The sequence below is a fragment of the Mobula birostris genome, chromosome 16, assembly GCF_030028105.1.
Source record: "Mobula birostris isolate sMobBir1 chromosome 16, sMobBir1.hap1, whole genome shotgun sequence".
Classification (NCBI taxonomy): domain Eukaryota; kingdom Metazoa; phylum Chordata; class Chondrichthyes; order Myliobatiformes; family Myliobatidae; genus Mobula; species Mobula birostris.
The window spans coordinates 70,348,446-70,362,696 of record NC_092385.1 but is presented as its reverse complement, the minus strand read 5'-3'; the positions used below and the strand labels follow the sequence as shown (position 1 = coordinate 70,362,696).

Sequence of the window (14,251 nt, the reverse complement as noted above, 5' to 3'; positions counted from 1 at the left end):
TTCTTGTAGTTTCCTGATTATATGGTCCATGTTCCTGCCTCTTTTCCACAAGGCCCCATAATCCGCAAACAGTGACCTACCTATATCCACTGGTACCTTTGTGAAGACATCATTGTCATAATGATGAAAAGTAACAGGCTAATCACACTACCTTGAGGTGTACCATTTTCCACTATGTACTGTTTTGATAATTCTGATCCAATCCAAACTTGAATTTTTCTACCAAACAAAAAATCTTTAATCCAATTAAAAACTCTCCCACCAACCCCCATCTTGTGCAGTTTAATTAATAATCCTTCCTTCCACATCATATCATAGGCTTTTTCAATGTCAAAGAACACTGCCACTACTGACACTCTACTGGGCCTTCCTTATTTCAGTCTCTAACATAATCACTGAGTCCATGGAATTCCTTCCCTTTCTAAAACTACTCTGATAACTTGCCAGCATTCCCCTTTTCTCAAGCTCATATGATAACCTTTCTGTTATCATCCTTTCCATTATCTTACATATACTTGATGTTAATGCAATTGGTCTGTAGTTAGTGGGTTTTGACAGATCCTTGCCAGGCTTCCTTATTGGAATTACTACTGCTTCTTTCCATGCACTTGGTAATCTTCCCTCCTCCCACACTCTGTTATAAAAATGCAGCAACTTCAAGAGTGCTCCTTCTCCTAGATTTTTTAGCATCACAGAGCATATCAGATCTTTCCCTGGGGAGGTTGGTCTCGATCTCTTTATTGCTCTCACCATTTCTGCTAATGTAAATGGATCATCTATGTCATCTGTTCCTTCCCTCCTGCTTAACACACCTGGGTGTTGGCTTGTTATTCTTTCCCTTCTTCAGACAAATTTTCTGAACTGTGTATCAGTACAAATGACTTGGCCATGACCTCAGCCTTATCCCTACTGGAGACTGCAGTTTCCTTCTCAGATATCATTACTGGATATTCCCATTCCCTTCTATCTCCTCCCATCCTCTTAATCATTCCCCAGACCTCTCCCACAGGTGTGGTTCTTCCTACCTTGTCGCAAAAACTCCTCCAACTTGCCCTTTTAGCTTGACGTATAGTTCTTCTCACCACTGCCTGTGCTTTCTTATATTGAACCAAATGCTGCATATTATGGGTTCTTTTAACTAGCCTGAATGCTCTATTTCTGTTTTTTACAGCCTGACAACATTCCTCTGTCCACCATGGTACCAGTTTTCTATTCATCCTATTTTTACTCCTGGGTATAGATCCTTCTGCTGCCATGATAATTGCTGAAGTCACCTGACTGTTTAATTCATCTACATTTCCAGAAATATCAATCTTTGTCAACCCTTCTTCACTCAACTTCTGGAACTTACCCCAATCAGCTTTTCCAAACACCCACTTTGGAGTTCCGCCACCTGGTCTTACTTCAACTCTTTCACCCACTGAACACAAAACTGGGTAGTGATCACTGCCTACTGCTGAAGCAGTCCAAACTCCCCAGTTACTAATGCCAGCCAAGGTATTAGACACTAACGTAATATCTAACACTGACTCAGTTCCTGTTGTTATATCTGTCCTTGTGCCGCTACCATCATTCATACACACCAAATCCCTTTCTTCCATCAAATCTTCAATTACCTTTCCATTTGGATCTGTAATCTGATCCTCCCATATTGTGCTATGAGCATTGAAATCTGCACACCACACTACTTTATGTCTGTTTTGTCCTTGTATCTTTAATAGGCTGTCCAAATCCAACCTTTTACATGGATTGTAGTAGTTAATTATAACCACTCCCTCCCCTCTCTCCCACACTTCCACCACTATGTATTCCTGATCATTTCCTTTTTCCAGTACCCTATATGGTATACCTTGCTTGATTAACATAGCACAACCCCCTCCTCCCCCTAGATTTCTATCTTTCCTTATCATTGTATACCCATATACCACAAAGTCTAAAGTTGGTTTCAACCAAGTTTCCTGAATACACACTACATCTGGTTTTACAACCATTTCTTTAATAAAGTGCTTGAATTCCTGGCTATTGACTAGTAAGCTCCTTGCATTCCATTGTAAAAGAATCACCATAATTAGTATTAACCAACACATGACACTTCCTGGCTTGACTGATTACTGAGGTTCTCCCTCACTTCCTCCCATGTCAGTCCTACTAACCCTAAATGGTTTACTGCTGCTTTTACCACCAGCTAAATTTTGTCACTTTTTGACTTTACCTCAGCCATACTATTAATCACTCCTGCAATGAATGTTACTAGAGCCTTTTTGTCTACATAAATCCTGTCATTTGTTCTTTGTTGCATCTCTCGTATCCTTATCACTCCCTGTTCATTAGGAGCATTATTCTGTTCTCTTGACATTCTTACAGCTTCTGCATAAGTGATCTTTCTTTTCACTCTTATTTCTTGAATTTTAGTCTCCCATCTGACAACCTCACACCCACTATATGCAACATTATGAGCTCCTCCACAGTTGCAGCATTTTGGTTGAACTCCTGTTCTGCACTTTCCACATTCATGATCACCCCCACATCTAGCACATCTCCTCTGCCTTTTACAGTTTTTAGCCACGTGTCCAAACCTTTGACAATTATAGCACCTCAAGTGACTTTGGCACATACACCCTTACTGAGTAACTCATGAAACCCAGGAACACCTTCCTTGGCACTCTTTCTTCTTCAAATTCAATCAATACTGATTCACTTTCCTTTTTCAGTCCCTCCTTTGTTGTTTTCAGTCTTTGAACATTCATTACTTTCCCTCCTTTGATATTCCTCTTTATCTCCTCCATATTTATACTCATTGGTATCCCCATGATCACTCCTTTACAACCACTGTTTTGTGCTCCCACCCTCCCAGTGTATTCCACCTTGCATTTTCCTATCTCTTTTAGCTTGAGTGCTTTCTCAAGTTGTTCCTCATTCACACATCTTACCAATAAGTTGCCATCATTAAGGACTTTTGCAAATACTATTTCCCCTACCTTATTTGTCAGAGTTGTTGTTAGCACAAACAGGTTAATTTTCTTCATATGTCCCTGAGCCTTCTCATTAAACCTAATTATAACAACACCTCCTCTCTGAGCTTGTTCATCTTCCTCACTTTCAGAGCTTTCTCCACTATCATTTCTTATTCTTTTATTCCCTTTGTCTTGGTTTTTATTCATCCAACCCCTCACTACCTCCTCATTCCCTTTATTTCTCCCTTCACAATAATCCACCTCTCCCCAGCTGCCTATCTCTGGTCCCAAGTCTCTATCCCTCTCCTTCTCCACTTTCTTTCCCTCAACCCCACCTCTTATCTTGTCCACCATTACCAGACCCAAATGACCCCCTCCCAGCAATTTCCATTCCTTCCCCACTCTCTTTCCTTCAACAGGTTCCAAACCACATTCACACATCAAGCAAAACACAGCCAGCTTCCAGTCAAGTCAAGCCAACTCAGCCCAACTGAACCTCCTGCTCAACTCTGCATGCTATTATGCTTTGAGTTGCTACCACATGATTGGCTAATTAGATATTTGCATTAATGAGCAGGTGTACAGGTGTAACTAATAAAGTGGCCACAGTGTAAATTGGGGAGTATCCACACTAATGGTACTGCCTGTCCCTTTAAGACCACATATGTTATTTTAGCTGTTAATGATCTGTGGCTTTAAAGACTCAGGTCATTACCCTGGATATGAGACTCCCTGTACTACCTCTTTTCCCTATAATTTATATGCTTCTGCTAAATCAATAGCATATCTATTGGCTTACCATGAGTAATGTCCTGAGAAACCTAGTATCTTTCTAGTTTTGCATTAGATGGTCAATCTAGCAGGTGACCTCTTTGAGAATTGAGTTGCCTTTTTTTTATTGCCTTTGTTGTACTCCAGCTGAAAGTTAATACTAACCAGCAGTTGGTCATTACTTACACCTCTCACGGTTGAGGGTAAGCCTGTGGGGAATTAATTCTTAGCAGAAATATCCTGTGTTCAAAACAAGATTGCAATCAAGGTTACAAGGCATGGTATTTGGTAAGACAAAGAATTAAGAAAATAACTTGCACAATTCCTGAACTAATTTTGCAGGAAGCAGCTGAGGGACTTTGTTGTAATGTCTTTATTTTATTGACTAATGTTTGTACCAGCCACATTTATTTCTGCACTGCATATATAATTCAAATGTCTTGCAAGGATTTTGCTCTTTTGTCTGACTGTAGTTACTGAGGTAATTATAGATTTTTAAACCTGGCACCAATGGTTGGTCAGGGTTTGTGTGGTTCATGCTGTTTATTCCTTCCTGGTGAATTCTGGTTTTGATTTTGTTGGGATCTAGGAATATCAATCAGAGGTCAGCCTCTGTGCAATACAGTGAATTCTTAAAAGCAGGATTCAGAGACTCATTGTTTTCTAGTTCAACTATTTGTTCTGAAATTGTGCCTGGTCTTTTTCCTTAAATATATTTTTTCTGCTGACTCATTCCTGCCTTTCTGCTTGGAGTGCTCATTCCTTGTTAATGTATTATGTTATCAAAAATGTTTGATCAGATTGGTGTTATCTCCTGGGCTTTGTCATGAAGAACAGAAGGGCAGAGCACTTAAACAGCATGTTGAGGGGAGAATAGCTTTGTTACAAGCAGTGTATACCTGACTAATGCATTATCATTTCTTTTTGATGCAAGGGCAAGTTAAGTAATAGAGTTTGTGATTGTTACCTGTGTGACCTGCGAAATGCAATCAATAAGGTCCGATTAAAAAGCTTCTGGCAAAATTGAGAGAAGGGATCAGAAGTGGCATTTTCTAACTGCTGCTCATTTGAAGATTCCTTATTTTCGCACCATTCTCTGTAAATTCTAGAGACTTGTGCATGAAAATCCCAGGAAATCAGCAGTTTCTGAGATGCTCAACCCACCCTGTCTGGCACCAACGACCATTCCATGGTCAAAGTCACTTAGATCACATTTCTTTCCCATCTGATGTTTGGTCTGAACAGCAACTGAATCTCCTGACTGTGTCCGCATGCTTTTGTGCATTGAGTTGCTGTCCCATGATGGGCTGATCAGATATTTACATTAATGAGCAGGGGTACCTAATAAAGTGGCCACTGCATGTATAATAAACTTGAAAAATGTAAATGGCCTAAGGTAAGGCTTTTGATTAGTTAGGGGGCTTAAGGGTGATGGGGAGAAGGTGTAATAAGGTTGAGAGAAAATGACTTTACAGCAGCTGTAAGATTGGGGCTCTGTTCCTGCTGCTGTCTGCAAGGAGTTTTATGTTCTCCCCATGATAATGTGGGTTTCCTACAGGTGCTCCAGTTTCCCCCTCATATTCCAAAGATGTATGGTTGGGGTTAATGAATTGTAGGCATGCTATGTTGGTGTTGGAAGTGTGGAGACACTTGTACAATCCTTGCTGATTCGATTTGATGCAGACGACACATTTTGCTGTAAGTTTAAATGTACATGGAACAAAAATAAAGCCAACTTTAAAATTCTTTAATCTTTAAAGCAGCTGTAATTGGTGGAACAGATTTATGGACTAAATAGCCTCATTCTGCTCTGATATGCTACGGTCTTAAGTTAACATAAATTATGCATGACTTGCACAACAAAATAAAGAAAACATAACTGCATTAGTGCAAGTTCATAGTGAGAAAAAACAGAAATATAGTCCAAAGTTGTGTTAGTGACCTTACAGAGAACAAGGATAAGGAATTTGAAGGGTGTAACCAATAATGTCCCTGGGGCCTAACATTTTTTGTAAATGATGTTAATGACCCGGATGGAGGAATGATGTTTTATTGGTTCAGGTTTTGCCTTGATGCAATTAGCATAGTAAAGAGCGTGGGTGCAATGGTAAGTAGCAAAGGAGGAGGAACAAGTAATAGTATGCAGCACATAGTTTAACATGAACGTGTGGATAGGCCAATCTGAGAATGGAAACTGCAGGTGCTGGGATTTTAGAAGCCACAGACCAAACCCAAAAGCTGAAGCAATAAATCATTTAAGAATCCTGAAATACCCAAAACAATTAAAAATTGGGCACCATGTAAGTGTACCGGTTAGCACAGTGCCATGACAGAGTTTGAAGTTCACTTCTAACGTCATCTGTATGTCCTCCCTATGGAATGCATGGGTTTTCTCTGAGTGTCTGGGTTTCCTCCCAAAGTCCAAAAATAGTAGTTTAATTGGTCATTGTGAATTGTCCTGTGATTAGGCTGGGGTTAAGTAAGGGTTGCTGGGTAGCAAGGCTTGAAGGGCAGGAAGGTCCTATTCTGAGCTGTATCTCAATAAATTAAAAAAAACAAAAAGAAAAGGTGAATGGAATTTTGATCACTTATCTTAAGGGGTTTGGAGGAAGAAATTAGGTTTCCTGACCAGGATTGTCATATGACTTGAGCTTCAGCTCAGGAGGAGGATGTGTTGGAGGGAATGCTGTATAGATTCACCAGAGATGTGATACCCTTAAGGGTTAGCGTTACAATATAGAACATAGAAATCTACAGTACATTACAGGCTGTGCTGACCATATAATTTACTCTAGCGACTGCCTAGCATTTCCCTAGTGTATAGCCCTCCATTTTTCTAAGCTCCATGTAACTATCTAAGAGGCTCTTCTAAGACTGCTGCTTCTGGCTGTGCACTCCACACACCCTCCACTCTCTGTGTGAAAGTTAGAGTACAAGACCCAAACTTCCTAATCTCTCACTTAACAAAGTTTAAAGTTACCTCCATCACTGTCAACTAGAAAATAGCAAATTATGTATTTTTTATTACCATAAATGTTTTTGTAATGACCCCTGCATTTAAGTCCAAATCAGGCTACAAGAATTGATCACTAAAGTCTGTCAAATCCTAATCACCTGCCAAAACCACAAAACCACCTGCCAACAAATACCCTTAGCTCCCTGATATGAAGCTAATTTGGGATCTAATTTGCCACTTTCTCTTGGACCAGCTGCCATTTATGATGCCTCATCAAAAAATATACAAACTACATCAAAGATTTTGTCCTCAAACTTTTCATGTAACCTCATCAAGAAACTCAATCTAGTTAATCAAGCATAGTCTTTCTTTAACAAACCTGAGCTGAAATATCTTGAATAGTGTGTCCTTTTTTTAAGACAGTTTTTGAATTCCTCAAAATTGATTCCCAAAAATTGCCCACCTCTGAAATGAAACTAACTGGCCTGATAATTATCTCCTTATTTGCTTCCTTTTGAGATATAACATAGAACACAGAACAGCAGTACAGGACAGGAACAAGCCCTTCAGCCCACCATGACTATGCTGACTACGATCCAGTCAGCCTGCACATGGTCCACATCCCCTCTATCTTCAGCCTGTTCATGTGTCTGTCTGTAATACAACTTCAGCAGTCCTCTAATTCTCTTGTGCCATTCTTAGCAAGGGACTATTGAAAAATTATGGTCAGAACCTTTGCATTTCAACCCTTACTTTTTCTAACAGTGGGGGATATATACATGGAAAATAGGTGCAGGAGTAGGCCATTTGGCCCTTCGAGCCTGCACCGCCATCCAGTATGATCATGGCTGATCATCCAACTCAGAACCCTGTACCTGCCTTCTCTCCATACCCCTGATCCCTTTAGCCACAAGGGCCATGTCTAACTCCCTCTTAAATATAACCAATGAACTGGCCTCAACTGTTTCCTGATTTATTCCAGAACTATTTAATTCCAGTCTGGTGTCTTATCAAATTCCAAGGATATTTCCACTCCTGTTATTTTTCTCCCACTTAGAATTTCTCACACTTCCTCACTGACTACAAATTTGGCAGTATCCATTAAAAACCTTGCCCACATCCTTTGCTTCCACAACCAGGTTACCTGTTTCATCTACAACAGACCCTACTATTTCCTTAACTATCCTCTTGCTCTTTGTGCTTCAAAAACATCATTTTATTTTATTTGGCAATACATTTTCATGTTCTCTTTGTTTTCCTAATTTTCCTTTTTGGCTCACTCTTGCACTTCTCATAGTCTTCTAGCTTTCTGCACTATTAAGCTCTCAGTGTCTGAGATAAGCTTCTGATTTTTCCCTGTCACTTCACCACTCAGGGGCACTACATCTGTCAACTCAATTCTTTATCCTTGTAAGAACATATACTGAATACTCGAGACCAGCTTGCCTTAAAGCAGCTTTTGCCAAATTATTTTCCAACCTGGTAATATTTACCTTACCCCAATTTAAAATACTTGTTGCTACTTCCTTTTCCAGCATGATATAATCTAACAGAGTTGTGTTTACTATCACAAATCATCCCATCGATTCTCCTTCCATTTGCTCAAGTTCTTTTCCAAAACTAAATCAAAATTTACTCACTGCCTGCTCCCCTTCTTGTTGGATGTTCAACATATAGACTAGCAAAACATTCTGAATGTGAGTAGGAATTTTGTGCTCTCTATAATATGATTAGGAATAGTCAGCATGACTTTGTGAAAAGCAGGTCGTGCCTTACAAGCCTGATTAAATTTTTTGAGGATGTGACTAAACACATTGATGATGGTAGAGCAGTAGATGTAGTGTATATGGATTTCAGCAAGGCATTTAATAAGGTGCCCCATGCAAGGCTTATTGAGAAAGTAAGGAGGCATGGGATCCAAGGGGACATTGCTTTGTGGATCCAGAACTGGCTTGCCCACGGAAGGCAAAGAGTGGTTGTAGACAGGTCATATTCTGCATGGAGGTCGGTCACCAGTGATGACCTTCAGGAATCTGTTCTGGGTCCCCTGCTCTTCGTGATTTTTATAAAGGACCTGGATGAGGAAGTGGAGGGATGGGTTAGTAAGTTTGTTGATGACACAAAAGTTGGAGGTGTTGTGGATAGTGTGGAGGGCTGCCAGAGGTTAGAGCAGGACATTGATAGGATGCAAAACTGGGCTGAGAAGTGGTAGATGGCGTTCAACCCAGATAAATGTGAGGTGGTTCATTTTGGTAGGTCAGATATGATGGCAGAATATAATATTAATGGTAAGACTCTTGGCAGTGTGGAGGATCAAAGGGATCTTGGGGTCCGAGTCCATAGGACACTCAAAGCTGCTGCGCAGGTTGACTGTGGTTAAGAAAGCATACGGTACATGGGCCTTTATCAATTGTGAGATTGAGTTTAGGAGCTGAGAGGTAATGTTGCAGCTATATAGGACCCTGGTCAGACCCCACTTGGGAGTACTGTGCTCAGTTCTGGTTGCCTCACTACAGGAAGGATGTAGAAACCATAGAAAGGGTGCAGAGGAGAGTTCCAAGGATGTTGCCTGGATTGGGGAGCATGCCTTATGAGAATAGGTTGAGAGAATTCTGCCTTTTCTCCTTGGAGCGATGGAGGATGAGAGGTGACCTGATGGAGGTGTAGAAGGTAATGAGAAGCATTGATCATGTGGATAGTCAGAGGCCTTCTCCCCAGGGCTGAAATGGCTAGCACAAGAGGGCATAGTTTTAAGGTGCTTAGAAGCAGGCACAGAGGAGATGTCAGAGGTAAGTTTTTTACGCAGAGAGTGGTGAGTGTGTGGAATGGGCTGCTGGCGACGGTGGTGGAGGCGGATATGATAAGGTCTTTTAAGAGATTCCTGGACAGGTATGTGGGGCTCATAGAAATAGAGGGCAATGGGTAACCCTAGGTAATTTCTCAGGTAAGGACATGTTTGGCACAGCTTTGTGGGCTGAAGGGCCTGTATTGTGCTGTAGATTTTCTATGTTTAAAAGTTACACTGATGGTATCCCAGTTATTTTTATATTATGATAATTAAAAACTCCAATTATTGCTTCTCTGGTGTTTTCATATTTGTCAAACTAACCAGAGATGATAGAAATCTGAAATACAAATACAAAATGCTTGAATACTCAGCAAGTCAGCCAGCATCTGGGAAGAGATACAAGGTCAATGTTTCAGTTCAAAGAACTTTTGTCATAATTGGGAAAGAGGAAACAAGTTAGCTTTAAAATGCATGGTGCATGGGGAACAAATGAATAGGACAAAAAATATAAGGCTCATCATTATTATCATGATCATGTGCCATGTCATATGATGTAGTCGATCATGGTCTTTGACCGTGATTGTTCTTGGAGAATTTTTTTTAACAGATGTTTTTTGGCATTGTTACCTTCTGGGCAGTGTCTTTACAAGACAGGTGACTGTAACCATTATCAATACTCTTCTGAGATTGTCTGCCCAGTGTCATTGGACACATAACCAGGATTTGTGATATGCACCAGCGACTCTAACAACCATCTGCCACCTGCTCCCATGGTTTTAAGTGACTCTGATCATGGGGCTAAGCAGGCGCTACACTTTGCCCAAAGGTGATCTACAGACTAGCGGAAGGAAGGAGTGTTTTACACTTCCTTTAGGGGAGACTTATCTCCAGCCCGCCACCCTATAACGATAGGTAGCATAAAAGTGGATTCTGTTTCCTTTAATACAGTACCAGTAGTTGAGGTTTAGAACATTCTAAAATAATTTTTATCCTGCGTATAAGGAAACCATTCAGGTTGGTGTCCGTGACAATTCCTTTATAGAATCTTGTACTTAGAAACTGTTTCTCATGTGCCTCTTGTATCATTCTGGCTCTCACATTAAATCTGTGCTGCTTCATCCTTGAAACTTCTGGCACGGGAAACACAGTCTATCTCTTTGCTTCTCGAAAGCTGCCATGACCATGTCCACCCTGAGCAGATCTCCTCTCAAACTTCCCTGCCCTTGGTGAAAACAATCTGAATTTCTTTAGTCTAATCTCATAGCTGAAATTTTTTATGTGTGGAAGCAAGACAGAGAAGTGGTTACAGTTGTCGGAAACAATGATTACACCATACTTGGAGTACTGTGTACAGTTCTGTTTGCCACACTACAGGGAGGATGTGATCACAATAGAGTCAGCAGAAGAGATTCAGCAGGGACTTGCCTGGTGCAGGGGGTGGGAGAGAAAAGCAGAGATTAGACAGACTTATCCTCACTAGAGGATAGGAGGCTGAGGAGTGGCCTGCAAAATTGTTTATTGTCATTCTTCAGTACATGAGTGCAAAGGAGAACAGAATGATTGTTTCTCCAGATCCAATGCACTATTTAAAAAAAAGACAAGAGGCAGAAACAAACACAGTAAGTATATATAAAACCAATCTTAAAGCGCAATTTACAAGTAATTGAGTGTGATCATATATACACAAGGTTAATATACATAGACTGTCTGTACATGAAGTGATACTGAGTGCAGGAGTATCTGCACATCAGGTGACTGACAGGAAGTAATAAATTAGTAGTGGTTTGGGGTGGTGAGGGACTGTGGAGAGGGTGTGTCAGTGTAGGTATGAGGTGTGGAATATCAGTGTAAAGTGATAGTGAAAGGGGTGGTGAAGGACTGTGGAGAGGGTGTGTCAGTGTAGGTATGAGGTGTGAAGTGCAAGTATAAAGCAGTGTTTCCCAACCCTTTTAAACGCAACGTCCTCAAAAGCACTTTCGTAGTTGCTAAAGCTCCCCTAAAGCTCCTTCATACTTGCCATTGCCCTCTTGGGCACAGTATACTCTCTAGCGCTCCCAAAGTGTAGAAACGTTGCTACCATATGCTAACATGAGAAAATTTAGATTTTGATTTGTCTTGAAATCTAGCTTACACAGTACATGTGCTCTGTACAGCAGTTTTGATATTAATGTGATTCTTGAGCCTTAAGTCCCATGCGTAACAATGTCCAAGTAGTTTCTGTTTTTTGTGAGTATGTGGTCCACTGCACTGAAGCCTCTCTCAACAAGGTAGGAGGATGGAAATGCAACAAAGAGCAGTTTGGCTCTTCTCCAAAGGCCAGGAAACTTTTTATGACAGTGTAGCTACATACCATAAAAGCCAATATTTTTTGAAAAACATTCTTCATCATTGTGAATTTTGATAATTTCTTCTTGTTCTTCCACCTTGCAAAGAAATGGGTTAATTACTCAGTCCAGAATTACCAGATTGTTCAAATCCTTGAATCAATTCTGAAAATACTTCAGTGATTGCAGGTATAAGCAGTTCTCTTGTAAATCACCATTTGTGAAAAAGAATGTGGTACTTACTATGGAGGGAAATGGAGAGTATTCTTCTCCCAATATTTTGCTTATATATTTCCAATTTTCTGATAGAAGTGGACACTGCACTTTTTGCCTGGATTAAATTGAAATTCTTACCCTGCAGTTTCATATTTTGAATATTAATTTTGTCATACAGTGGCTGGGTATGCCACACCTCTACGTACATGTTCAATCTTGTTTCCTAAGCTCTTGTTGACTTTGAGCAAAAATTCAACAAGTGTCAAAAATCTCAAAGAAATGTTTTAAGCTACAACCTTTTGAAAGCCAATGCACTTCTGTGTGAAGAAGCAAGTGTTCAAACTGTTCATTATTATTTTGGCATAACTGGCAAAATATTCTTTTTAATGGATGAGTTTTAATTTTGTTGATGGCAGATATTACAAGAGTCATACTTGGGGGGGAAAAAAAGTTTCTGGCTGAGGTTATTGACTGCAAGATGTTGATAATGAATTACACAATGGGTTGCAAACAGAATTCATAAATGCCATGAAACCAGCACAGTGACCTGATATATATGGTGCTCCATCTGTTACACAAGAAATCATGTTCCTATTTGGAATACTTTTATCCTCGATATAAATTTTGAGCTTATGGTACATTGATTCTCCATTGATATTTGTTTTTAACTTTTTACAAAAGAGAATCTCTTCAAAAACGTTTCTATTTTTGATAAACTGTACATATGCCATTAACAATGCCTCGTTGTCTCGCAAAATTGACTCATCCAGTTGTATCCCAAATTCAGTTTTTTTTTTGTAGCTCTGTGCATAGTTGATATTCAACATCTTCAATCATTTTGTCAATATGACAAGCTACAGAGTTATTACTCAGAGGAATTGATTTTAAAATACTGGTATCCATTTAAGAACAGTGGTGAGCTCTTCTGATCAGCAGGCATTATTTATCTTTCACCAATTGTATGAGATTTTCCCCTGTTTGCTATCATTTTGGAAATGTTATAAGAAGCAAAGAGTCTACTATCAAGGTCATTTTAGCTTTCTTGGTAAATGACTCAAGTATGCAACACTTTTCAAACGCTTCTCTCATCTCTGGAACTGAGTAATACCATAAGTAGCCTTTTCAGGGTGTCTTTTATGGAAGTATTATTGCAAACTTGATGCTTTCATAGATTCATTAGACAGCACAGAATTGCAAATAAGAATGCACGGGGCATTGCTGATCTGATGGGAATGGAATAAAAACATCAGGTGTGTAAAATTGTATTGATACACTTTCTGTAGTTTGTGTTTTTTAGCAGGATTAGAATTCAAGGTTTCACCACCTTCAGGCTCATAGAGATTGCACCATACATTATCCATCATTAATTGGGCTAAATTAAAGTAAATAATTAACACAAACTGGGTATGCCTGTCGGATGTTGATGAAGGTAGCAAGATGGAGCGATGTAGTGTGGTTGGGGGTGGTGAGGGACTGGGGAGAGGAGTGTGTCAGTAGGTTTGAGGTGTGGAGTGTCAGTGTAAAGTGACAGTGAATAGATGAATGAAGGGAGTGGTGAAGGACTGGGGCGGAGTGTGTCAGTGTAGGTTTGAGGTGTGGAGTGTCAGTGTAAAATGACAGTGAATGGGGGGATGAAGGGGGTGGTGAGGGACTGTGGAGAGGTGTGGATGTAGTGTTGGTGAGTGTGTGGAGGGGCCAATGATTGGAGGTGTTGCTCAACCTGATGGCTTGGGGGATGTAACTGTTATCGAGTCTTGTCGTCCTGCTGTGGATGCTGTGTAGCCTCTTCTCTGTTGGGCGTGGGAGAAACATTTGGAAGTGGTTTCTAAGTTATGAAAGGAAAGGATTGGGTAGATATTGAGAATCTTGTTTATTCAGAACAGGCTCTGACTGAATCAGAGACTCTTACTACAAACGTTTGTAGCTGTTTATCATTCTTTATAATTGGGACAATTAGATAACTGATATCAAGATAACCTCCTGGGGTCTTGTTTCTTGCCTTTGCACAGCTAAAAAAGAAACAGGTTATTTTATGAATCTATATGGAGTATTGGAACACATAAATGTGGAGCTTTGCAATAAAGTGCCCTTGCCTCAACTTGTCTGTGCTACTGTATATGTTTTATGTGTTACTGCTACATGTGTGATGGAATCTGTCCCTGTTCCACAATGGAAGAACCCAAGGATTTGTTTTCCTGCTTATCTGAGACTTGTAAAAGCTAGTCTGGGAACAGGTTTTCCT

General features: G+C 40.1%; 1 protein-coding gene across 3 annotated transcripts in view; it reads left to right on the top strand.

The window, feature by feature from the left end:
* mst1rb (macrophage stimulating 1 receptor b) overlaps window positions 1-14,251 on the top strand; it is a 268,407-nt gene that overhangs the window by 20,594 nt on the left and 233,562 nt on the right. Inside the window, exon 1 of one of the 3 annotated variants that reach the window (XM_072280813.1) lies at window positions 11,069-11,088. The exons of the other annotated variants lie outside the window; for them this stretch is intronic. The gene's annotated coding sequence lies outside the window, so the exon portion shown is untranslated. Of the gene's footprint in view, window positions 1-11,068; window positions 11,089-14,251 lie in introns of those variants that run through there. 3 annotated transcript variants of the gene reach the window in all.